Here is a 27,136-nt window from a genome sequence, read left to right on the forward strand (position 1 = left end):
TATGCCACGTTTCGGCTCTAGATAGAAATGGTCTGGGAAAGGCAAAAGGATTGTTCTTTTGTCCTTTTTCACAAACTATCAGACCCTATTACTAAAAATTAAGGTCCAATATAATTCTTATTCAGAGATAATTAGCCAAAAGCTTTGTGGCCAGGGATAACAGGGCTGAGGTGCATCTTCAAAGCTGAGCTCCTCAAGGTGTGAAGGGCTAGGTCCTGAATTTGCCTTCAGAGCTTATGACCTTTCCTGGAGCTTACAAGGTAGTAGGCATAATGCAGCTTTCTTACCTGTTGTAGTTTTAAAGGTAGCTGAAACCAAGTAAATTGTTTAAATCCCTCTCTCACAGTTAAGAAAAATAAAAAGTATATCATTAGCAATAAACTATGTCTTCATTAGAATGTGTCACATAAGAGGTTTCGAGAAAAATGTGTCAATAACTGGCAAAGGTTTGTCGATCATTAATTAACACCTCTGAATGAATACAAACTTATTATCCTCACGTATTATAGGTGAAAGTTTACCATTAAAATAAGTCTTGACATTTATGAATATTGGTTTTTGAACTCTTATAAGTTATATTTAATAGGTTAATTCAAATCATTTTTTAAAAGAATCCCCATTTCAAAAAAATATTCTCTGGGTGAAAGATGACGGTGTCTTAAAAGTTAATGCCTGTAACGGTCCCTTAGGAAGAAATTAGAGAATTTTGTTTTTTATATAAAATCGCACTAATTTTAAATTTGCTTTCATTTTCTCACCTGTCTTTGTAGAAACAAAGCATAAATGTAGTCTAGTTACAATATGTCATTCGGGCTGTTTTTCACCAGAATTACTCTGGATGCCTAAAGTAAAATGCTAGCTCTTGCCAGCAGGAAACACGAGTCAGAAGAAAATTGGTAAGTCAAATTCAGTACATAAAACTTCAGTACTGTTTTTTTTAAGTTTGTCACAAGTGAATAGCTTAGGTGAAAAGGTTAATAGAAACACGAATATGATTTTCCTGATAGTTACCTCTAATCTAATTTTCATTCAAAAAATAGAGTCAAATCCCCTTTTCATATTCCTATCCCTTCTAAAAGAATACATTTTTTCATTACAGATGTATGTTGAAGGAACGAGGGAATCTTCGTTTGAAATGACTGGGACAGGATTAAGTGAACGGGAGAAATGGCTTGCCCCGTCGATCTATTTCTAGTTAGGACAAAGTTGAGCATTGTTCACTGAGGGGTGAAATCCCATGTTACTTTTATCTCCAAGAAAGGCAAATAGAGAAGGAATAATTTTGTAGTAAGATTCCAGTCACTTGTTTTCCTAGGTAGGTTATTTCTAAGTTTCAGTTTGTTGATGTGGAATCTGGCAAGGCCCCATGTGTGCCTGTATTTAAATTTTAAAAATTTAAAAATTAGAATCACAATGGCTTTACTTCCATTGAAAATCTAAATACATGGCAAATATCCACAAATGCATTTAAGCATTGAACATTGTTGAATTTTTTAAAATGCAGTTTCATTATCAAGCACTCACATGATTTAATGCAAAGATACATGAATTCATGAACCTCAATCACGGGATACATAAATTAGTTAAGTAATAGATTGTTTTAAAAATAAATGTATATTCTGGAGAGAAACTACAAATAGTCTACATTCAAGACTTATAGCTCTTTAAGGCACATTTCTCATTGAGTGAAAAGAATTTAAACCATTTATGATTAAGAATGCAAGCTGGTGTGAGAACATTACTTATAAATACATGCCCATGAGTGCACTTGTGGAGGAACTCTCCACTGCCTAGCTCAGATTATGTAAACTTAATGCCCACCTGATATCTTTTCTAAGTTATCTGGTAATTATGTACATGCATTCCTCGCTCCATTTTTACGCTATTCTCTTTTATTAATCAAATTAACAAGATAGGCAGTTAAGGAATAGCTAAGTCATTTTTAAAAGGTAATATAATTCTACTTTGCCATCATTGAAACATTAACTCTATCAGAAGTTTCTGTTCCATATTTGATGACCCCGGTGCTTCATGCATGGTAACCAAACACCCTGGGTTAGCTTCACAACTATTTAGATTTCAAAATTCTATTTCTGTGCCAGACCCCTGTCAAGCCACATGTTCAGAGCTTTTATTTGGAGAATTTAACCCAGTTAGATTAATGCAGGATTGATAACATAGATCATGCTAGAAGGATTTCCTTATATATTTGGTTTATTTGGAATAAGTAACTAAAAGATAGTTTAGATGTTCTCTTAAGAAGTTTTGATGAATTTATTTTCCTTTTCTTATTTTTATCAAGTTTTACAATACCTTTGGTTTATGAGTTTATATTTGGGAACATTTGCTACCATTATTATTATCCCATAGGATAACAAAATATCATACATTGTATGCTATATATCATATACAGCATTATGTACACATTATATATTATAGATAATGTGTTATCTATAATAAATAAATATCTTATGTCTATTCAATTATATAAAATAATTTGTGCTCCAAAATAAGAGGGGAATCTTCAAGTCTATCCAGGTAAAAAGGTGTATTATAAATTCCATAATAGCATCAAAGAATAGCCTAGGAAATATAGTTTGAAAGGACAGATTTAAGTATCTATAGCATCTAATTTTACCAATTTTAAAAATATATAAAATATAAAATCTTAACAATTCTAAAAGATTGCTGTTATTTTTCACTAGTTACTATGAGTGTTTAAAATTTGGTTTTAAAGTAAGCATGGCTTACACATTTCTTAAAGTTTTCACAAATTTACCAATTTCTGTCATATTCTAGTGAATCTGCTCCTTAATTTGCAAAAGCATACACAGTCTTTGTACATAAAGAATATTACAACTTTAAAAATAGCTTTCAGAATCTTGTTTTATGAAGATGCATAAAGATGAGTCATTTGTCTAGGAAAATAAAATGATAGTGAAGACAAATGTGCTTCTGTCAATACACTTATATTAATTTTATGTATTGATTTTTAACTACTTGTGTGCTGAACTATTTTATTATGTTATTGACAATTTGACAATTTATTTTACAGCATTGAAAACTTCTTCATTATTTAATGGTCATGTTAGAAATAAATACAAATTGGTAAGAAGTTTTGACCTAAATATTCCTTTGAAATCATTAAAGTATCCAGCTATAACTTGAAATATTTTGGCAAAAGTATCTAAGATTTAAGTCATATCAAGTAGTAAATAAATATCTGATTTTTAAAAATCTTACATTTTAAATATACCCTAAGAAATACCTATTAGGGGTTTTTAGGTTAACATGAGTTTAGAGTGTCCACACACAAGTCAGCACTTGAATGGCAACAAGAAATAAATGTTAATACTCCTTGAGGGTTTGGGTTGAGAATGATTATGCTTATGTTACTCATGATAATGTATTTTAATACTTATATTTCTGTGTCTTTGTACTTATATTCCAATATAAGTGATTTTTTTGCACCAAGATGTAATATCCTGGTTTACAGCCGGGGGGTTCATGTACTGTTAAAGAAATCTTAGTGCTTCAGATTATCCTTAGAAAGTCACCATAAGGGGAGGGGCGGGGAGGGGACAGCATCTTTTTGGTGTCTGGCCTTTTTTCTTTAAGGGTTAAGGTAAAAGAAATTCACTAGGCTTTCATTACTGCATCTGTAAAAATTGTTAATAATATCCTCCCAGACTACTACGAGAATCAAAGTAGGTCATGTATGTTCAGTAGGCTTTGTGCTATAAAACATCCTAAAAATGCTATAAAGATTTAATAAGCATCTTTTATAAAAAATAAATATTCTAAACTTTTAAAAATCCCATTTGTGTGCTCACTTCGGCAGCACATATACTAAAACTCCCATTTGTATCTTCAGATTTTTGTGTTTCTCAGGGCAGAGTATTCCGTAACTTACATTTACTACCTCTGTGTAAAGTGGTTGTTCAAAAATTGCTTCTTCGAAATTATATACATATATATACATATATATATATTTAAGAGATCATTGATCAAAAGTCTTCAAAGTCTAGATTGATTGTTTTATGTAATGTAAAAGATCACCCACTAGATCTCTTTTATTGGCGAAAAGTTTACTGTAAATGTAAATACAAAACGTCTGCATAAAAATATGACTCTTTGAAATCAATCACACAGAACCTGAAATCAAAGTAAATACCATCCTAATTGAAAACTTCTTGGTAGTTCATACACTTACCCTAATAATGCTTTTGCTTAGAAAATTTTGAAACCCATATTTTTTGGAAGACATTTTGTACTTTATTCTATATTTTTGACCCAGAAAAGAATCAGTTAGCCGTGTCGTTAAATTAATTTACTAAGATCAAATGACACTTTACTGTTTAAAATGAATTTTAAATGAATCTAACCCACTCAAAGCACATTTGTTATCAATGAGAATATTTTTTAAAATGTACAACTAACTCTTAGAGAAATTTCTAAACACAAGTTCCAAGACAAATTTGAACAATGACACAGATTTGAATATGTGTAGGCTTGAATTAAGATGTCAGTGCAGACACATGTGGGTACTACAGAAAGTCCAACAATGACTTTAAATAATTCTTGAGTATTTAGTTAGAGGAGGTACTTGACACTGCATGGAGAAAGCCCAGGAGACTCCTCATCTCAGCATGGCATGTCTACTTAGCAAAGGAAAGTTCTATGGTAAACAGAATCAGCCCTCCTTAGATGACAGTTGGTGGCCATTTATTGGACCAGATCATGGGTTCTGTGACACCTCACCATTCTCCACCCCAAGAGATTTATTCTTTCCAACTCTGGCAATCCCATGTGGTACTATACATATGAGGATTTCTTGTAAACAGAACTTTCTCCATCCTGCTATATTTTCTGTGGTGTATCATTGTTTCTTATGTATTGGTTTCTAGTTGACATGTTATGTTCTTTATCCACAACATTGGTCATGGTACTTTCTTTTCCATAGTCACAGTTTATCGTTTCAAAAGAGTTAACCTACTCAACCCAGAGGTTATTAATGGGATATTCAAAGTGGTGGGTACGCCGTTCCTACCTTTGGAAATAGATGTCATTCTTTGCTCTCCTCCGTTACCCAAAGGGTGGCCTCAGATGGAAACTACATGAGCTAGAAACTGTAGGAATGATAAGGTTGACCTAATGAACAATGGCTTTGTTTGGGTTATGTGGATCCCAATATCTATCCACTAGATGACTTAAAAACTTACCCACTTCCCTTAAGACTACCCATTTGTTACTAAATAATATTTAAGAAATGATGGTGTATATTGTTACAGGAAAATTATGTGCCTAAGAGAACATAATTTCTCTGAGAGCTTGTATATTAGAAGTCAGTCAATATTTGTTGAATGAAGGCAAATGTGAGATGAAAGAATTCTGGGAATATTTGGTCTGTTTGTAATATTATGCTTTGAAATGACAGGTAGGAACTGCTATTCTAGGACATAATGTACTTAGTCAGACTAAACTCTTTTTCAAAATGAAGGTAAAAGGAATCAGAAATTTGATCATGGTCTTTGGGGAAAATACTTGAGACCATTAAACTATCAATTAGACCAAAAATAGTTGAACCAAATATGAATATCATTAGTAAATTATTTTTGTTGCCAACATTCAGAACATTGAATTTAAGAAAAGAATAATTTATAGAGGTTTAGAAGCTCCTTATGCATTTAATGTTTTATCTATATGTCTCTATGAAAATATCAAAACAAAACAAAATTGCATTGTGTCCTTCAAATTGATCATGGAAATGTCTTTTTGTCTTTTGCCTACATTTTCACCTGGCCAATAACAAGTTTATTGACACTAAACCATGACACATAAAATTTTATGAATATGAATGTGTTTTATGAATATGTTTTATGAATATGAATATTAAATTAAAATGAGTCAAGAAATATAATTTGGTAGAATGTTCTTGTATACACAATCAAGTAGGAATATTTTACAGCCTTTAAGTAGGTATTGTCCATTAGAAATAAACTATATATAATCATGCTGTTAAGTAGGTAATATTAAATTAGATTGTTAAGATATACAGTTCGGTTCTTGGAATACATGTCCAATTGCCCAGAAAAAGTGCAGAAAATGACTTGCCTTAATTGCTTTTCTTTCATTTTTTTTGGTAAACCCAAGTCAGGGTGTTGGTTTGGTGTAAGAAACTACTCACTTTTTGTAACAAAGTAATCTCACCAATTTGCAAATTATACTAATATTGCCTTGCAAGGTCTACCAATAACAGCTTCAGTCCAAACCTCAGGACCAATATGGATAACTCAGGATCCAAACATTACTCACAGGAACCAATGAACAGATTCTTTTTTTCTTCCCCAATGTAAGGAAGACTAGGCTTTGAAGGGGCACCTACCTTTAGAGAATATAAGCACTCTGAGTATACCATTTGACACACAGCATTTATAGGGCTAAAGAGTACAAGCGGGCATCCTCACTCTCTCAACTTCGAAAACAATGTTGAAATTTGGAGCTACAGGATGAGACCTCATCACATTTGATTTGGCAGTGAAGATTACGGTTCAGCGGGGAGTTAACCACAGACAGTGGAGAGATACTAGCATTTAATTAACTAAAGAAGAACTACAAAAAAAGTGATATTTGATTCTGTAAGTTTGAAGTGAAAAAAAACAATGCTTGTTGAAGTTAAAGCATTGAAGTTACACATTTTTCAGTGTGTGCAAAACTCAGGATTAGTTAAAAACAGTTTACTTTTAGCCTAAAATTCTAAGAAAACCCTCAATACCAAGTAGAAATATATTAGAATAAAGAAACTTTAAAAACAATAATGCAAAATATGATGAACAATTACACCTTCTAAATCAAGGTTGTATCTATTATCAATATTCTGTTGTAGATAAAACGTACTGTTTCTTAAAGGGATGACAGAATGTTTACAATTTAGCTACAATTCAAGTTTTTTTGCACTCAGTGTGGACTTTAAATACATCACTCATCCATCGCCTTCCTGTGCCATTTTTCTAAGATCTTGACCATACGATGCTTTTCAAATGGCCAACATCTACAATGTTGAGATCTGCCAAAGAGCAAATCAACCTTTATAATTAAAGTTGACAAGCTGACAAGAAAAATGAGTGTGTATTTGTATATATATATGAATTTTTATGTCACATTGCAGTCTGTACACTTGTTTGGTTTTTGTCAATAGCCGAGGGCTCATTTCTCTGTACCAGAAGCATGTTATATTCCAAGGCCTTCAGACAGCTCCCCTTCGCCCTAGTGAGTCCGTTGATTAATTTTGGATACTCTTTTTAATTAACACCCCAAAGGAGATCTAGATTATCTAGCCTATAGTCCATGAAAAACAAGTGAATCTGAAGAATAATGACCCAGGGAGACAGGCACACTCTCTCCAAATAATGTTATAAGAACATTGAGTCTCTCACAAGTCAAAATCGTGTCAGGCAATGCCTAGGGAGGACATAGGCCTTTAATTGGGGCAAAATAGAGATTTGTATTAGTCTAATTTAATTTTCTATTTGACAAGGAGAGGAGTGATAGATGCCCCTTGACAGATGAAACATGGCTCCCCAATGCACTCATGGTTGCCATTGGCCTTGATTAGTAACTGGTCCCATTTTGACCTCCAGGAAGATGAATTGATGAGTGACAGAAAAGAATGGAGCAATTAAAACAGTAGGACGAAGTAGGAAACTAGCTAATTGTACCCAAACCTGTGAAACCTAATCATAGAACCAAGAAATGTGATGCTCACGGCAGCTTTCATAAGTATGTCTAAAGACATTAATCCTTTACAAGTGAGGATTACAACTGAACAACTCTGACAATACGAGCTCCAGAAAGAAAATTTGAATTCATACCTTTAAAAAAAACCTTTTCTGGCGAGCAATTTTGAGAATTGTTTGCTAAACCATCTGTTGCATCTGTCAGAAATGATAGGACGTTCAGCCCTCAATAATTTCCAGACTGCATAAAGAATAGGTGAACAAAAATTTTTATCATGACTTTTCAAGCAAAAAAACTTTTTTAGGAAATCAAACTAATCTTGAAACCTAGGGAAAAAAATCTCAGATCAATCTATTAACTACAGCTTTCACTGTATTTCATTCTAGACCACTTGACTTTGCATAGCGCTAGTCAAGGAGCGTTTTCGAAGCTGAGTCATCTAATCGCTACTGTTGTGCTAGTTGTATTCGGCCCTGAACAGCTCCACATTTAGAAAAGCATATGCCATACTATCTGTTCTTCTTCGAGGAGAAAAAGAAATCTTCCAGTCGATACTATGTATTCCATTTTTACCCTTACTAACAAAATGCTGAAGTTGTTTCTTCATCATTTGTATGTTTAAAACCTCTAACCTGCAAAAGCCTGAAGCTGGGGCGAAGTGAGAGTAGCATCGACATATACACACTACCAAATGTAAAATAGATAGCTAGTGGGAAGCAGCAGCATAGCACAGGGAGATCATCTCGGTGCTTTGCAATGACCTAGAGCGGGGGGATAGGGAGGGTGGGAGGGAGGCTCAAGAGGGAGGGCATATGGAGACATGTATATGCATATGGCTGATTCGTTTTGTTGTGCAACAGAAACTAACACGGTATTGTGAAGCAATTATACTCCAATAAAGATCTATTAAAAAAAAAAGCCTGCTAAGTAGTCTATTTTTAACACGTTGCTGTGACGAAATGTGGATGCACTTTATTGAATTTCTTAACCTAAAATAAGAATGAATGGCCATAACTTAAAGTAACAGTTAAGCAGGTTACCATTTCAAGGCAGCTAGTCTTAAAAGAAGAGGAAAAGTAATTATAAATAAAGTTATTCTTCAATGTGAAATATGAATGCCTACTTTCACAGTAAACATTCATTCAGTCAGTCATTCAGGCAGCAAGCATTTATTTAGTGCCTTCTATGGATCAAATGCTGTAAAAAGTGCTGTGCTTACAAAGTGAATATAAATAACCCCCAAAATGGCTCCAAATTCCCACCTCCCTGTACGCTGGACACCCCCTTTGCACTTTGATCTCCCCACTCTTCTTATAAAAAGGTGGAGTCTATTTCTCTACCCCTTAAATCTGCGATTGACTATATAACGTACTGTAGCCAATGGGCCATTGGAAAACATGAAACAAACAGCTTTGAAAAGCACTTTCCCACCAGTACTAGGAAAAGGAAAGCCTGGAACACCAAAACTTTGGTGATGACAGAGGAAAGAATTAAGTAAAAGAGACTGAGACATGGAGATGTCAATCATACTATTGTATTAATAAAGTTACATTAATATGAAAAAATCTGGTATCAATATATTAGTCTTATGAATATTATTATGACCATAAAGATTTATAATTGAATTATTATTAATAAAATTATTAACAAATATACTAGAATTTACTAATCCAAATTTTTAATTACCTTCCAAGTTTTTAGCTTTGAGATTTATACTTCTATATTACTATCACAAGTTATTCTGAAAATATTTTTGATAATGTCCTATTCATTGTATAATCTACATAAGGAAATCTATCACATTATTAAATCTATTGGTTTGGACAGAAATGGTATTATCCAAATTTATCTCTCCCCCATCTAAAGGATTGCACATTTTCAAAAAATAAATATAGTTATCAAAGAATGTGCTATTTTTGAAAATACAGATCTATCTCAACTTACAACTGGGTTACATCCTGATAAATCTAACACAAATTGAAAATAGCATGAATCCCAATACGCTTAATACACCTAACCTACCAAACATCATAGCTTACCCTAGGTTATCTTAAACATGCCCAGAAAACTTACATTAGCCTACAGTTGCACCAAATTGTTTAACACAAAGGTTAGTTTATAATAAAGTGTTGGCTGTCTCGGGTAATTTATTAAATACTGTAATGAAAGTGACAACCAGAATGGTTGTATGGGTACAGAATGGTGGTAAGTGTATCAGTTGTTTACCCTCAGGAAAGCGTGGCTGCCTGGGAGCTGTGTGCTGCCTCTTCCCAGCATCACAAGAGAGGAGAGTACCACATATGGCTAGCCTGGGCAAAGACCAAAAGCCAAAATTTGAAGCCCACTTTCTGCTGAATGCCTATCGCTTTTGCACCATCATAAAGTGGAAAAAACGTAAGTTGAAGCATCATAAGTCAGTGACGATCAGTATTCAAAGTACTGTGTTATAACTTGAGAATTTACTTTCTAAGAATATTTAGTAAACATGGTGGAGGTCATTATATAGTTGAGAAAAAAGATAGCCAATAATAAGATAGCCTAATAAAGAAAAAAAAAGACAAAATCGATCCCTACCACACAACCTATATAAAAGTCAATTCCAGTTAGACTGTAGTTCTCAACATAAAAATAAGACAATAAACCTTCTGGGAAGTGGCATAGGAGAATATCTCTAAAATTTTGGGTAGGAAAAGTGTTCTTAAACGAGACACAAAAAGCAATAAGAAAATAAAAACATTTATTTGTAAAAAAATTATAAAAAATAAACCATAAATGAAATGATTTATAAAGTAACTACATTAAAATTAAAACTTTTTTCAATCAAAGACATTGTAAGTTGAATAAAAAAAAAGTTGAAGTTGAACTTCAACTTCATTGTAAGTTGAACAAAAACAAAAACACCGATTGGAAGTCTCATGTTCAAAATATAAATGAAGAACTTCTATAATAAAAAAGGAGTGAAGACCCAGTAGAAAATAGGTGAGAGGCTGGAGGAGGAAGAGTATATCCACAGAATAAGGACTTTCCAGCAGCCAATCAAGATTAGTCGTCAAAAAATGCAAATTAAACCACAATGAGACCCCACTAAAGATCCACCACAGTGGCTAACGTGAAAAGTACTGAACGATTAAACTAAGAGAGAAGAACTTCCTGTTTCACCTACAATAGGTAAAGAACTTGAGATTCATTACTTCATCCTTACAACAAGAAAAAGCTAGAAAACACTGAAAATCAGCAACTTTTCTTGGACCCATCAGGGAACTGAGTTTGCAAGTGAAACTGACACACAGAATGTATAGAGTCAGGTGCATCCAGGAAGATAAAGTACTTGAGATTTGCTTACCTGCGACAGAAGCTACACAATGCCATATGACTAATAGAAACATTTAAATAGTTATTTTGACTAAAAGTTGGAAGCTGAGTGAGACCTATTATGAAAGTCATAGGGGGCTCCCACACTTTCACTAGCTTTCCCTCCAGAAACCCTATTAGGTTAGCACAGAGATACAAGAAAGTTCCCCAGTGGCCCCTGTAAAGGAAGGGAAGAATAGCCTATGTGAAAACCTCTGACTCTTCTCCCTAACGAAGACCTAGTTGGGACCTCCCTGGTGGCGCAGTGGATAAGACTCCACGCTCCCAAAGTAAGGGGCCCGGGTTGGATCCCTAGTCAGGGAACTAGATCCCACATGCATGCCACAACTAAGGAGCTGGCCTGCAGCAGCTAAGGCCTGGCACAACCTAATTAATTAACTATTAATTAATTAATTTTTATAAAAGACCTAGTCCCTTGGGGGAAGAACTTCACCAATTCAGTTCTGGGTGAAGAGGAACTCTGCCCTACTCCATCTTAATGCCGTGGCTAGTAAGGAGCTAGGAGGCATGAGGGAAAAACTAACACTGGAGTAGGGATAGCAGTAGTCCCGAAAGCCAACCATCCAAAGCACCAGTACACTATGAAAGTGAGGCTTAATCGGAATATCAGAGAATATCTCCCTCCCCTGCACACCCCAGTCACGCTGGCAAGCCTCCAGTAACAACAGGAAATTACAGCCGAAAGAGCTGGGAGACTCAGATCCTCTCTGAGAAGTAGTATAAAGGCAAACCCCACAGCCAAGATGGGAAGGCAAAGCAAATCCACCAGAGGAATTTGAACACTCTGGTATCTATAGCTAAAACATACTCATTTTATAGCTGAATTAAGAAAAACTCTAACACGAAAGTTCTATTGCCTTAGGACCTATTACCTGATATATGTCCATCTTTCAAGAAAAAAATGCAAAAGCCATGACAAAAGGATATATATATATATGTATATATATATATACTGTAAAGACATAAAGCAATCATCACACCAGATATATATACGATTAAGATGCTGGAATTATCAGGCAGGGAATTTAAAATAACTATGGTTATTATGTTAAAGAATTTAATGGAGAAAGTAGACAACATGAAATACCAAATGGATAATGTCAGCAGATATGAAAACTATTAAAAAGAAGCAAAAAGAAATGCAATATTGACATCAACAAAAATAGCAGAAGGAGGACATTCAAAATCCTCTCTTCCATAAAAGCAGCAAGAACAATGGCAAAAATTGTCAATTTCAACGTTTTCAGAACTTGCAGCAATCCATAAGAAACAAACAAAAATAGCAAAATAGCATGCATAAATTCTAACCTCTTGGCAATTTTATTAAATGTAAATTAATTAAATATTCCAATCAAAAGGCAGAGATGGACAGAATGTATTAAAAAATAGAAACCATGATTCAATCATGCTATCTATAAAAATGCCTTAGTTATAAAAACAGAAATAGATTGAAAGAAAAAGGATTTCTTAAAAAGTACAATGCAAATAGTAATCAAAAGACAGCATTAATGTTATACTAATATCAGGCAAAATAAACTTTATGAAAAAATTAATAGATATAAAGAAGGATATTTTATAATGATAACAAGTTTAATTAATCAAGAAGCTATAACAATCATAAGAATGTATGTATTAATATCTAACAATAGAGCCCCCAAAATTCATGAAGCAAAAAACTGATGGAACTGAAGGCAGAAATACGCAATTTAACAACAATAGTTAGAGACTTCAATACCCAATTTTCAGTAGTGGAAAAACCAACTAGATAGAAGACCAACTAGTTAATGGAAGACTGAAGCAACACTAGAAAACAACTAGAAACACATCTATAGGACACTCTCAAAGAAAAGCAGAATACACTTTGTTCTCAAGTGCACATCAAACATTCTCCAGGGTACTGCCTATTTGAAGTTATAAAACCAGACTTAATACATTTAAGAGATTGAAATCACACAAAATATGTCTCTGACCATAGTGGAATGAAATTATAAATCAAAAATAGAAAAGAATTTTGAGAAATTCACAAATATGTGGAAATTAAGCAACACACCTCGAAGTAACCAAACGGGATCAAAGAAGAAAACATAAGGAAAATTAGAAAATATTCTGAGATGAATAAAAATAAAAACATAACACATAAAACTTCTATGATAAATGGACTGAGAGACAGGAAAGAAATACACGTACCTGGGAAATTTAAAGTAGTACAGTTTGGCTGAGGTGTACAATGCATAATAGGATTCAGAGGAGAAAGGAGAGGTGAGTTGGGAGAATAACCCCCAGAGGAAGAGTGGCTACATAATAAATAAACATTAAGGTTTTGTACCTGATCCTGGAAGCATTCTGGAACTATTTTGATTTTTAAGCAAGGAAGTAAAACTTAGGATTTTAGCCAAGATGATCTAGCATGGCAGGAAATTCCTAAACAGACACGGTTTCTCCTGGAGACCCATCCTTCTTTCATTCCCTTCTAGTCCTTTTCCGTTTTCACTGGTTTTCACCCAGTGCCCACACTCATTGTGACCCAGTGAATCTGTCTCCTCCATACTAGCTAGAAGAGGCAGAGTTCCTTACCAACTTTTCAAATTTTCTCCAGCAAAAATGTCTTATCCTGTGTTCCTTTCCCTGGGAATTCCATGCCTCATTAATGACTAATGAAGTAAGGTAACAGATTAATGAAATAAACACATTCAACACAGAAGTATTCACTGAATACCTAGAACGTGCCATATAGTCAAGTCAGTACTGACAGCCAATGTTGTTTTGTACCCCAGTATATACATAATGTTTGCAAAACAGTATCTCATTTATCACATATTTTTAAATGCATTTTCTATTCGCATTTCATTGGTAAAGAAATAAAAATGTAGACAAGTTCGGGGATTTGCCAGAGATGACAAAGGCAGAAATGGAGGTTCCTTGATATAAAGTCAGATTTCCTGAGAAAACAATCCTGGATTTACTCAAGAAATTATCACAATCAAAAAAGTCATCAGCGTTAAATTAATGTTGAAAATTAGGGGCTGTTGACCCTGATAATGTATAAGAGAAATACCTAAGAAAGATATTTAAACTAATGAAATACGGTCTTGTTAAATGTTATGTGAATAAAACAAGCCATGCCTTAAGTATGTATGTATAAGAAAGAAAGAGGGGGAGAGAGGGAGGGGAAAAGGGAGTGGGGGAGAGAAGGAAGGAAGGAAGGAAGGAAGAAGGAAGGGAGAGAGGGAAGGAGGGAGGGAGGGAGGAAGGAAGGCAGAAAAAAACCTGAAAGAGAATAAAAGTGACCTGATCATCATGGAAGTGCCTTTTCCTACTTGAAGGTGAGTAAACATTGTCATTTCTCTGCAGACAGAATCTGAAGATTCCCTACAAACACTGCAGAAAAGATTTTAAAAAAAAATCAGGTGAACAATAGTTAGGCTAGACAGCTGAAACCACAGCCAAGTTCATGCCATTGTGGCAATCTGGTTAGATGTTGTCAATGCCTGAGATTCACGGCTGTAGAACAGGACACCAGTACTATGAATATCTTTTAAACTGTCTCCATATCCTCGGGTCAGTATCTGAAATTTCACCTCTGTGGAAGGAGGTTTGGCTAAGCTTGGGTCACATGTCTTTGTCCTGCCTGGGCTGTCAGGGGCTGGGAAGGTGGGCATCTCCCTGGTTTATCCTGCAGTGAAGCAGGTACTAGATCCCACCGTCACTGCCTATAATTGGGGTTTGTGTGTTGAGTGCCTACAAGGATGAAAATACGTGCACAAAATACTTCTTTTGTGGCCTAATAGCCACATTCTTCTTCTGTTAGTAAGATATCCAAATAAAAGGAAACCCACTCAAGAGTGTAATACTGTCCCTTGCAGAAGTAGAAGTACACTCATCCCTTTCTCAGTGGGAGACAGTGTTGACAGTTATTGCATCCAGCTCCAAACATAGGATTCCTGCCAATGCATATCCTTCATCTTACTAAGCTGGAATCACATCCGGAATTCTGTAATATTTGAACAAAATTTAATAATTTAACTACTGCCAACAAATCCAAGTTTTATATATATATATAATATATATATACACACATAATTTATATATAATATATAATAATGTATTATAGAATATATAATATGTATTTGTTATTTAATATATTTAAATATACTATGATATAATGATATATGTAATATGTGTGTAATTCATATACACATGTATATCTACATATGCAGAGAGAGAGAGAGAGGACATACAGACAAACACTAAACTCTTTGTTTCCCAGATGGCAATGGTTGGTACATACAACTTCCTTCTTTCATTACCAACCTCATTTTGTCTTTAACCAACACAGCAGCTGGTTAGAGTTCTTCACCCCACTGGGGTCATCCAGTTTCATGTTGGAGGCATGTGACTCCTTGGTGGTGTCTTTGCTGTAGGATCACAATCCTCTCCCATTAACTTCCTCTCTGAATAATGTCAGCACAGAAGGAGCCCCAGGAGCTCACCTATGCTCCATCCCCAGGACTTGCTATCCCACGGCAGAGCAGCAGCCCCAGTTCCTCATTGATTGTCCAGGTCTCCATAGCTCCCGTCTGCACCATGATGGACAAGTGGGCAGACACTGCTGTGGAAGGAGGCTGTCTGACACCCACGGTTGGGCTAACACGTCCTCTGATACCGAGGAGAGTTTTTTTGCAGCGGGAGCCTTTTGATTAGCATTCACATCAGGCACAGATATTCTCACATCTGGAGTCTGTTCCTAGCTTTCTATCCACATACCTGTTCATTGTCAATTCACAACTATTGCTCATTTCGAATCCCCGACCATCCAGCCAAACAATTTGCCCCATTTTATAAATTATCATCAATCCATATGTCAGCTCTCTCCTTGCCGTGTAAGACAAACTATTGGAAGTTCTGCCCGTGGGGAGGATTTTCATTCTGCATTGTTTTTCTCACGTATAAACGGGGTTTTAACACCCTTAAACCCTCTTCCCAGTGTAGACAGCCACCTGTAACTCAGATTCTACTTTTTTCCTTCTCACTGTAGGGGACTCCTGATGAGTGCACAGGTGCACATCGGAGGAGGGTGGCAAGGAGGTAAGAGCGGGCACGATCAGAGCTTGACCGATGGCTCATGCCTTCTTCATGTGCCTGGCTGTCTGCAGCCTGGCCCCTCATAGCACACCTCCTCCACTTGATGATTCAGTGCTCCTGGACATGCCAGAGCTTCTGTCAACAGGAATCAAGCTAACACCCAGTTCTTCAATGGGAAGCACGGTTGGCATGGCTACCTGGAGCCCCAGGGTCATCTTTCACCCAGGCAGAGTAACAAACCAAGAACTATTTCTAAGAAGGAGGCTGCTAACTCAACACCTTGGGATGTTCACTGTGAATCTACTTGGCAAAATCTCCACACAGCATCCAGAGATGCAACATAAGCTTTATAATCTAATGAATTTGCAGACAGAAGAAATTATGCCTCATGCGTTCAACTTGAATTGACGTAGAGAGTTCAGACCTTATTCTTACGTGGCAACTTAAGGGAGGGGAGATTTCATTCAATTTGCTACTACAAAACCTTCCCAGCTGAGGTGTTGCTGCTGTTAGAACAAAATATTTAAACTGACATGATGCTAAAGGTCACTTCCTTATCAGCGACCACTCCCCAGTTTTCAAATACAGCTTCCCACTAAATTATAGCTGCCTCCTCATTGAAAGTTACATGTGAGCAGAACAAAAATTAATTTTGGTTCATTTGCCTACTGTGGGCTAATTTCAGATTCTTTCAGAAAAGGCCAATAAATTGCTCAGGGAAGACAAGAGTAAAGATTATTTTAATATACTGAATGTGAAGGGAATCAATTTCCAGACATATAATCCTGTACAACAAAGTGTGTTGATTTCACTTTGGGGATGAGTGTTTAATAAGATTGTTCAGGAACCCCATGCCCCTAAAATGTTAAGAATCATTGATCTGAAGAATATCTGTTAGTAGATTTTTCACACATTTTAAGCAACAGCATCTGCCACAGCTTCTCACCTCACAGTTTTTATTATTTTTAATTATATTTTCTGAATGTTTAAACATTATATAAACATATAATGTTTATGTTTCTGAATGTTCTTATCTCACTTATAAATACAGTTAACTTGTCTTAAAAAAAAGGGAAAACTTCAAAAGTCAAATAGAACATTTTACTACATAAAATAAGGATTAAAGAGACAAATGATAACTTGATAAAGTGATAATTGCAAGTTCAGTTTTGATCAAAAGAACATATTTTGTCTTTTAGTTGGCATAAATTTAGCAATTTTTCATATGCCAGTTACATTGATATTTTTCTAGGAAATAGTCATTGTTAAGTGTGATCACAACAAAATACTTTAGAGCATTTAGTAACACTGATTTCATGATGTTAACTGTAACTCTTACTAATGCAGATGAAAATGGACTTTGTTTCACATCAATTCACTACATTCAAGCTAAAGTGGGTTTGGGTTTGGCCTCCAGTTAACTAAAGTTCCAGCCAGCAGAGACGCTGATGTTTAATGCTTTGGGATGACTTCAAGGGACTGTATCTCCGTTGACTGCTGCAGGGTCCAGGTAACACTGTTGCTGATGAGGCTAGAAAAGTTCCTGGGCTTGAAAAGACAAAATAGGTTTTTTTATGCTGAGTGAAAGTTAGTTTGAGCGGGGTGGGGGGGTGGTGGTTTGCTTGTTTGTTTTTGTAATGGACTTTCTGCTGAAATTATACGTAATCCCTAAGCAGTATCCTCACTCAGAGACCTTATGAGGGTTAACTATTCCTGAGTGATTCATTAAAGAAACACAGAAAAGCAGACCTCTCCCACCCCACCACCACCTAGGCTGGGACACCCTTGAAATCTACAACCTTTGAATGCCTCTTTATTCTTGACCCATATCTTTCCATCATTACAGATACTGGATGGTAGTGACCAGATGCAAAGTGGTACTTTCTAACAAGAATTTGGGTAAAAGTATATCTTTACTGTACCACAGAGATGTTCTGTATGCACTATAACAGGAGGACCCTTTTACAACTTCAAAAGTTCCTTTCTCTTACACACACACACACACACACACACACACACACACACACACACACACTTACACATCTTAATATATGATATGCAGCCTCGGCTGCAGTAGAATATTAAACCATGTTTTCTGTCAATGTGATATAAAGAAACAAGAGGCCTCATGTAATTTGGATTTTTCCAGGTATCTAATTTCAATCTAATGTACTGTTGTGAAACTAAGCCAGTAAATCTATATGGCTGGTCCATTTGGGGACTTGGTCTGCTATCTTCGGTCTGTGACAATTTCTGGTTTCCATTCCTTGTCCAGGGATGATAACAGTGTGATTTACAGGTATAACTAACAAATGAGATCAATTAAAATGTCTACAAGTGGCACCTGTCTGAGTATAGGGTTGCACTAAATGATTCCCACAGCTTCGTTTCCTGTCGCCCTACCATCTGCAAGCCCTCTCCACATGCAAAGTAACAATGAAGGGTTGTTTCCTAATGGGCATAGACTGAGAAAGCAGACCTTATTCTATGGTCTGGCTATATGATTATTATCACTAGCGGGAAACAACAGGTGTATTTTTCAACTCCATTTACACAAACGATCCCTGTGTTTCATAGCATTCATTAATATAGCTTCTTGAATTGCCCAATTTGTTACAAATTTGTACTGTCAGCTGCCTTTGTGATTGAATTGAATTTGTAATGAAATTGAAGCTACCTTTCATTTGTGTACATTATTGAATACTTTGATCATTACAAGACAAATTTGATACTTTTCAAAGTACTTAGGTCATGGAGAAGGGGAAAATGATTACTTCTGGATAAAAGTAACAATTGGATAAGACATGCCAGAGCATTTTTACATTTATTTTACTAAAGCTTCGTAAAAAAATAAATAAGTAATGGACACTTGGGAAAAATTTATGATCACAAAGCATTATTTTAAGTAGTATGTAGAAATTATGGTGCAGGTATATTTTTGTTTTTAGGTTTGAATACAGTTAAAATGTTGAGTTGAACTTTGTAAACATGCTTTTCATTTTTGTTCTCATTTTGGGACAACATGAGCTAGGTTGTATAATCAAAGGTGAATATTTCAGTTCCATGATATATTTAAGTCACAAATTGTATTTATGAAATAAATTGATATTATTAGTATACTTGAAACTACAACGTAATGGAATTCTCAAAAGTTAGCCAGAGTCTCCATTTCTAAGTGACATAAATCTCAAAATTAGAGTATACCAGAGAGTGTGAGTAGAGAGATTTTTGCCTGCTGAATCATCTGCAATTCTCTACCTCAGATATCTAAGCCTCGTATGAGTCAGATGGCCACACGTACCAGTTTGCCTGGGAAGGTCCATGGTTAATGCCTATTCCCCATGCATATTTTAAAATAGGCCCCTTTTATCCTCAGAAGTGGGTTTGAACAAGCAATCATCCAGACATCCAACTTGTAAGTCTAACAAAATAACACTATTCAAGTTAGTTACGTCTTATTTAAGAAAAATAAGATCGCAGTTATAAAAATCTAATTAAAGGCACTCATTCAAATAAGCCGCAGTTAGATACAAGTGATTTCCTTTTTCTGTAAGACAGCCAGAGCCCCCTCAGTTGTGTAGACGGTGGCTTCAGAGATGCTAAGTGTGATATGATTCTTACGTGTTAATGTTCAACTGGTTTAGTCCTTTAAAAATAGTCACACAGAATTGCCATTTAATTATCATCAGTCCCCACATACAGTACTACACCATATCTTATTCAGCAACAAAGACTAAAATACACTGGGAGGAAATCTAATTATACCTTATCTCTCATACCATTTCTCTGCTATAGGTTGCAGACAGTAGGATTCAAACTACAGAATCAAAGCTACTCTAATCATTTCTAGCATGAAGAGTGGAATCAACAAAGTTTATATCACAAAGAAAGAAAATGCTCACACATTTAAATTTTTAAAAACATAGGCCACTGAGAAGATGGTCATAAAACCTGTAGGAAATGGTGCTCATCTGGGGGCAGTACCATGCATTTAAAATTTATTGTATTTATATCTAGATAGATAGATAGATAGATACAGAGATATGTATCTACATATAAGAGAGAGATATATTTTAATTATTCTCATAAAAATAATATTGCTGAAATTGCTCGAAGCTTCCAGAAACTTCTTAGCTAATAGTGTGTTGGAATAGATAGAATTTGAAAAATAATATAGCTCAATCTCTTCCAGTAAGTCTTCCTGAAACTTTAGATTCAGGAAGACAGACTAATTTACTCAAGGCCATAGAGGAAGATAGTTTGAGAGTTAGGGTTCTAGCTATCTCTCCCCTCCCTCCCTCCCTCCCTCCCTTCCTTCTTTATTTTTTAGTATCTTTCTTAGGCAGCCTGGCACCACAGCCCTCCCTGCTGCCCTCGGAGAATTCAAGGGGCACAGCTGTGCCTCATGTTCATGGACAGAGATGCTATTTGCTCATGTGACCTGATCTAGTTCACACCAAAGTTCTTCACTCCGTGTCTGGTGAATTTAGAAGTTTCGAGATAACTTCATAGCTGATAAGTGTCTGCTACAGCTGGAGGTCTTGACATCACACAGTGATTCATTCACATTTCTAACATCCACATTTCATAAGCCCTCAGGAAGCGTTCACAGGGTACTGCGAAGATCACTGTTCGGTAGAGTGAGCAGTGACCTAGTTAAGTAATTGCAATGAAATACCAGATACTAGGCTGGGATGACTCCATGTGCTATCATTGTTCTGAATACAAATTTTTGCCACTACACTTGTTTCAATGGGCTAAGATTTGTGTTTATTCTCCACCCTCTCCCCTCCAGCTAGACCTTGAGCATGTTGAGTATTGCGTCAATGTTTTGTGGGGTTTTTTTTATGTCAATTCTCATCTGCAGTACCAAGCGTTCACCCTTTAATAAGTGATTATCTAATGAATGAAAAGATGGATGGATGGAAGGAAGGATGGATGGATGGTTGGATGGATGGATGGACAGGCATTCAATGGGCCTAAGACAGGCAATTTGATAAACAGTATTTTAGGAAGAATAAATTTAAGAAAGGTGGAAAAACTCAGAGATTAATTGAAAACTAGTATAAACTGGGGTGAGCTTTTGTAGGGCAAGTGATGCTGAGAAGGACATATCACTGAGGACTTTGGATGGTCAACTAAGGAAATATTTCTTTTAACGTTTTGGCCATGCCACACAGCATGTGGGATCTTAGTTCCCTGACCAGGGATGGAACCCATGCTCCCTGCAGGGAAGCATGGAGTCTTAACCACTGGACCACCAGGGAATTCCCCTAAGGAAATATTTCTAATGAAAGAGTTTAAAGTTCTTAATAAGGGGAGGGAAGAGACTTGATTTGCATATTTTTGAGGTAGTTGATCTAGCAAGTGGGGACAGAATAATTATCTCTGTCTCCAGGTTTATTTAAATATGGGAAAAGTAAAGTATAAATGATATTCTCTGGAGGTGTTAATACTATATAAGCAATCCTGTGAAAAATGAATCCAAGCCAACCAACCAGAAGATTCTTGTCTTGTGTCCATCAGTCATCTGCCGCCCATCAAACCTAAACACCAGCTGTGGTAAGCTCGGGCCTGGATTCAGAGTTCAGAAAAATTCACAGTCTAGGCCTACTCATTCAGCTCAACAAGCATGGCAGCCCAGGATTTGGAAAACTTTCAGGCACCTTTTCATCCCCTGTGACCTATGATCTCAGGCCTCAGTCCTTATCACCTTCTACCAAGGAAAAGGAGAAGTCAAAGTCAGAGATAATAGTAAGAATAATAATAGCTCATCATAGTCATGAACAAAACAAAATTCATCATTTTTTTTCTTTTTTTTTGCAATAGACTAGCAATTAGGATTGGCCATATGACGATTATTAAGGAATAAGAAATAGTGTTCTAACAAGGGATCCCAGTGCGGGCCATCTGCAGGGGTTAGTTAGAGCTACAGCACATAGGGAAACCACTCTTTCCTCTTGTGTTTTTGAATCCAAGTGATTAATGCTGTGTGTTCTTCTATTCGGGCACTGTGTTTAAAAGCATTGTTTACCATCACCTTGTAATCAGAGTGCCTCAGCAACCTCCTATTACCCTTGAAAATAGTGTGGCTGCAATTTAGACCTGAAAGAAATAGGTCTTGGATGGGTCCTTTGAAGCTTAAAGCTACTCTGAAGTCCTGCTCTGAAGTCCTGCTATCTCCATTTGTAATTTGTTTTCAAGAACAGTGATTTACATTTCAGTTGGATTACACCTTTTAATGCATCACAGAGGTAAAGTGGCCACAGCGCAAACAGTTAGCTCTGCCACATTTCAAACGATGCATTTGAGCCACTGTAGAGAGGGTTACAGTTACAATTAAAACACCAAGTGGGACAGTTCTTTGCAGGATGTGGCACTAACCATTTGTGGGTGATAGAAAGAGACATTACTGCTGTCCACACTGCTATTTTAAAGTGGCATGGAAAAAACAACTCTGTGCCAGGAAGTTTCCATATCCCCAGCTACCACTGGACAAGTGAAAATGAGGGCTCCTGGGAATATTATCTCACAAAAATTAAGTGAAAATAAGGTTCTTGTGGGGCTGCTTCACATTTTCTATGAGTGTACAACTTCTGTTGGTAAATAGATTCTACTAAAAGACCAAATTAAGCCGAAATGAGATTGCAGAGCAAAAGTAATATCAATATGATGATGAATTATTATTTTCAACAAGTGCTTATTTATAAAGATATTTATTAAATGCATTCATATTCACTTCATTCTATAATTGAGATTATTTTTTAGTTTTCAGCTGTATTGAGGCATCAGCTACATGTAATAAATCCATCCACATTTGGTGAATTGGGGCAGTTGCTTGCAGTCACATAACCACCACAATGAAGACATAAAGTTGTTCCATGGACACTGAAGAGTTTCCTCGTGGCCTTTTTAATCCATTCTTTCCCCTGACCACACAGCCCAGGCCACCATTGATCTGCTTTATGTCACTATAATTTTGCCTTTCCTAGAATTTCACATAAATGGAATTATATAGTGTTGTTAGGACCCAACCAATCCTAACCCCCAGTGATGATAGTATTAGGAGTTGGGGCCTTTCAGATGTGCATGCATCATGAAGGTGGAGCCTTCACGAATGGGATTAGTGACCTTATATAAGAGATCCCACAGGGCTTCCTAGCCCCTTCTACCATATTAGGACCCAGCAAAAGGTGGGAAGTCTGCATCCCAGAAGAGGGCCTTCACTGTAACCCCACCAGGCTGGCACCTGATCTTGGACTTCCAGCCCCAAAACTGTAAGAAATAAATTTCTGTTGTTTATAAGCCACCCAGTTGGTTGTATTTTGTTATAGCAGCTTAAACAGGAGAAGACAAGTATGTAGTCTTAGTTTTACATTTTTCACTTCGCACATTATTTTTGAGATCCAGCCTTGTTGTTGCATGTATTAATGCTTTGTTATTATTTTTACTGTTGAGTAGTAAAGCACTATTGATGAACATTTTGAGTTGTTAGTGGTTATTATGAATATTGTCATTACTGACATTGTATAGAAGTATCCAGTACTTATGTGGACATGTGCTTTCATTTGTCTCGGGTAGATGTCTGGAAGTAGGATTGCTGGGGCACATGGTAGAACAACATTTAACTTTCTACAATACTGCCAAACTGACTTCCAATGCAGTAGTACCATTTTGCATTCCTCCTGACAATAGGAGAGTATTCCAGCTGCTTCACATCTTCATCAATACCTGGCCTTGTCAGTCTTTTGAACTTTGTTCATTCTTGTGGGTACATATCAGTATCAAATTCTGGTTTAATTTGCATTTCATTGATGACTAGAGATGGTGAGATGTACATTTATGTGCTTACTGGCTCCCTTTTCATCTTCTTTAGTAAACAGTTCAAATCTTTGGCTTTTATTGGGTTATTTTCCTTCTTATCATTGATGTACATGAGTTTCTTATGTAGTCTCAATATAAACCCTTTCACACATATATGTTTTGCAGATATTTTCTTTCAAAAAATTGTTGGGTTGGTTTGGTTTGTTTTCGTACTTGGCCAGGCCAAAAACCAAACCAAAACCAAACCAAAAAAACTTCATGGAATGTTTTTTGTTGTTTTCGTTTTAAAAATGTATCTTCTAATAGTTTAGAAAACAAAGATTTTGTATTAAATGATTCTACATGTATGTTAATGGTCTAAACTTTCTCCTGTGCCCCAGATACTCTGAAAAATATTTGTACTATAATTGAAAAATCAACTAATAAAGTGTTCTTGAATGTCCCTTGGAAATTCAGAAATAGTAGGTCCAAAACTGAACTCATCGTTTTCCCTTGTGAAATGTAAGGCTTCTTATATGCTCCTATTATTCGCCTCACAAGTCACAAATTTGGGAGCCATTGGGTACCTCATTGATTTGGCACATCTAATTGGTCACTAAGTCACAGGGATTCAGCCTCCTAAATTAAGTGTAAAATTCATGTCTCTCCTCCATCCATGCCACCCCCCTAAATAGAGCTAGAACTTAGTTTGACCTGTTTAATGATGTCCTGACTCTTCCACTGCTTCTAGCCTAACTGTGCCCATGGTGTCCTCTTCTCTGTTCACAATGTTACCAGTTCACTTTTTTGGCAGAAAAAAATCTAGTCCAGAAAAATCTTTCCAGTGCCTTTAGGATCATATTCCAGCTCCTTAAGAGGGCATACCAGGGCTTCCCTGGTGGTACAGTGGTTAAGAATCTGCCTGCCAAAGCAGGGGACACGGGTTCGAGCCCTGGTCTGGGAAGATCTCACAAGTCACGGAGCAACTAAGCCCATGCACCACAACTACTGAGCTCACGAGCCACAACTACTGAGCCCGCGTGCCACAACTACTGAATCCCGAGCACCTAGAGCACATGCTTCGCAACAAGAGAAGCCACCGCAATGAGAAGCCTGTGCACCACGATGAAGAGTAGCCCCTTCCTGCCACATCTAGAGAAGGCCTGCATGCAGCAACAAAGACCCAACGCAGCCAAAAATAAATAATAAATTAATAAATAAATTTATTTTTTAAAAAAGGAGGGCATACCAGCTCATCACACTATGGCTGCAAATGGATAACACATCCTGCTTCACAAGTCCTCCACCCATCACGAGTACTGAACTATATGTCATACTAAGTATTTCATACTGTTTTACAAATCTTTCCCATCTGTTTCCTCTTCCTGAGCCCACTGCCCACCTGTTTGTCCTACAAATGTCAGTAACTGTGGCATATGCTCCAGAAGTCTCCATGACATTTCACCCCCTGACCAAATCATGTCCTTTCCCTGAGGCTCCCATAGCACCTGGCATGCCTCTGTCACAGCACTTATCAAACTTCACCACCACTGAAGGATTATCTCTCCCATAGGTATAAATAACTTATGTGGTTTTTGCAAGATAGATACTATAGAGTTGAGAAAGTATAGAACTAGGAGTGATGGTCTGGCAAATGATGTACTAAAGAGATTCAAGAATCAGTTCATCCATGTAAGCACTATATCCATAAAATAAAGCATTAGAAAAAGGAAATGAAATAGAAAAAGCTGAAAAATACTGGAGCTTAAAAGTACAATCACTGAAATGGAAATTTTACTAGTGTTTCAACAGCAGATTGGAGCAGGCAGAAGAAGAATCAGTAAACTTAGAGATAAGACAATTGAAAGTATTGGGTCTGAGAAGCAGAAAGAACATGAATAAAGAGAAATAAAAAGAGTCTAAAGGACCTGTGAGACATCATAAAGTGTATCAACATTCACAGTATAGAAGTTCCAGAAGAGGGGGAGAAAGAGAAAGGGATAGACGGGACATTAAAAAAACAATGGCTGCATTTTGGTGAAAGACATAAATCTATACATTCAAATAGCTAAAAGAACTCCAAATAAGATAAACTCAAAATGATCCACACCAAATACATTTTATTCAAATCATTTAAAGACAAAGGCAAAGAGAGAATCTTGAAAGCAGTAAGTGAGAAGCAACTTGTCACTTAAAAGGGGTTCTCAATAAGGTCAACAGCCCAGCATCATCAGAAACTATGGGGGCCAGAAAGCAATGGGATGACATATTTGAAGTGATGAAAGGAAGAAAAAAGAAAAAACCTGTCAACCAAGAATTCAATATCCAGTAAAATGATGCTTTAAAAATGAAGGAGGGGCTTCCCTGGTGGCGCAGTGGTTGAGAGTCCACCTGCCAATGCAGGGGACACGGGTTCGTGCCCTGGTCCGGGAAGATCCCACATGTTGCGGAGCGGCTGGGCCCATGAGCCATGGCCGCTGGGCCTGCATGTCCGGAGCCTGTGCTCCGCGATGGGAGAGGCCACGACAGTGAGAGGCCCACGTACCGCAAAAAAAAAAAAAAAAAAAAAAGAAGGAGAAACTAAGACATCCCTAGACAAATCTAGGAAGTTTGTTGGTAGCAGGCCTACTCTGCAAGAAATACAAAAAGGAGTCCTTCAGGATAAAAAGATCCTAGGTAGTAAGCCAAAGTCATACAAAGAAATAAAGAACACTAGTAAAGATAATTGCATTGGTAAAGATAAAAGCCAGAAGTATTAAAATTATTTGTTTAAATCTCATTTTTGTTTTCATATAATTTAAAACACAAATCATAAAAAAATATAAATCTATGTCAATGGCCACACAGTATATAAAGATATAATTTGTAACAACAACAGTATAAAGGGAGAGAGGGAAGAACTGTGTTGAAAAAGAGTTTATAAATACTATTGAAGCTAAGATGTTGTCAATTTAAGTTGGATTGTTATAAATTTAGAATTTTAAATGTAATCCCCGGGTTAACCACAAAGAAGATAATGTAAAAACATACAGAAAAAGAAATGAGGAGGGGAAAGCATACACACACAAACACAAACACACACACATAAAGAATCAAACACACAAAGAAGCAGGCAGTATTAGAGGAACTGAGTAATAAAAAA

Source organism: Lagenorhynchus albirostris, chromosome 13 (genome assembly GCF_949774975.1).
Source record: "Lagenorhynchus albirostris chromosome 13, mLagAlb1.1, whole genome shotgun sequence".
Taxonomy (NCBI): Eukaryota; Metazoa; Chordata; class Mammalia; order Artiodactyla; family Delphinidae; genus Lagenorhynchus; species Lagenorhynchus albirostris.